The sequence below is a fragment of the Cyprinus carpio genome, chromosome B22 (assembly GCF_018340385.1).
Source record: "Cyprinus carpio isolate SPL01 chromosome B22, ASM1834038v1, whole genome shotgun sequence".
In the NCBI taxonomy this organism is placed as follows: domain Eukaryota; kingdom Metazoa; phylum Chordata; class Actinopteri; order Cypriniformes; family Cyprinidae; genus Cyprinus; species Cyprinus carpio.
The window spans coordinates 5,253,986-5,255,331 of NC_056618.1; the positions used below are offsets into that span (position 1 = coordinate 5,253,986).

Genomic DNA, 1,346 nt, shown 5'->3' on the forward strand with positions numbered 1-1,346 from the left:
GTTTAAATAATAGTTTAAGTATTAAAATAACAGACACAAATGGTGCAAAAATGTTTTTAAGGTTATGATATTTTGAGTCTCCCCTCCCTTGCCTCACGTGCTTTGATCAAATGCCTGCTTTCTTCTTTACTCTCATCACCTGCACACAACACACACACACACATACACACACACTCCTCACATGCACACCACCACACACTCTCGCTCTCTCCTCTCTCTCCACACCAGGGCGCCCGACACGCACGAGTCCTGTTGAGAGAGAACAAAGCAATAGTTGTGAAACTCGGCTTGTCAAGGCTATTGTTTCACTTAAACATCAGATGAAATAACGTTACTGCTGACGGAAAGGGTTCCAGTTTTTCCACCCACAAAATCCCGCCTTTTGCTCTGCTCAAAACTAGCCCAAACTAACCATGTTTCGCGGGGTCCCTTGTTAGAAATCACATCCGATGCTAAAATACACGGTACGGGGTCACGTCAACCCACGGCAACAGTGACAAAGTTGCCCAATTCCCAGAGAAACTGCAGACTTGGCACAACTGTGTGATAGTAATGTCTGCAGTGACACAAGCGCTGGTCTCCTGCGGCACTATAGTAGTAAGAACCTTCCTCTGTGTATACAGTTCCTCACAAGTAACAATTCTAGCTGTACATTTGGTCTCCTTCAAAAATAGCTCTTATAATTTAAGTTTATTGCTCCCCCAGCTGTTAGATGAATTTACGCCCCTGCATTGATTTATCGTGAAGTCCAATATATTCAGAGGAATACTCAGTTTTTCATCCTGGGTTCTTTCCTTGAAACTGGAATTTGGTTGGGTCCTCACGATGCACATGCTGTTCCCATCAAATATAACCCAACATAAATTAATAATATGATGATAATATTGCACTTTATTTAGTTTATTTTATTTTGGAAGAAAATAACTAAAATAAAAAGTTAAATAAACTATTTTATTTCAAAATAAAATGAAGTATTAAATACAAATATTATAGTAAACTTTAAAAAAAGTGATATTATTATTATTTTTATTATTTTAATTTGAACCTTAATTATTATTTTTAACTTGAATTATTTTAATTTTTCATTTTCAAACTTAAAATCAGGAAGCTTTTATTTTGGCTGTTGCCGCACGTAGTATATGTGCTTCTGAGTTTAGTCTAAAGAGCATCAGTGAATGGAAAAATGTCACAGTTCTGCATTGTGATTTGAAAAACGTTAGCTGAAGCATAGATTTATGCTTTCAGTTTGAATAGAAATACAGTTTGTCAATTTAAAATGGTAATATGCATTATCAGCTGTCAACCATGTAGGTCCACAAACACGCACTCTGAACTAATTTACAGCG

General features: G+C 36.7%; 2 protein-coding genes across 2 annotated transcripts in view; one reads left to right on the forward strand and one right to left on the reverse strand.

The window, feature by feature from the left end:
• The window catches only part of LOC109084161 (NACHT, LRR and PYD domains-containing protein 12-like), a 941,455-nt gene that overhangs the window by 876,549 nt on the left and 63,560 nt on the right, over positions 1 to 1,346 (reverse strand).
• LOC109062727 (NACHT, LRR and PYD domains-containing protein 12-like) overlaps positions 1 to 1,346 on the forward strand; it is a 314,849-nt gene that overhangs the window by 131,925 nt on the left and 181,578 nt on the right.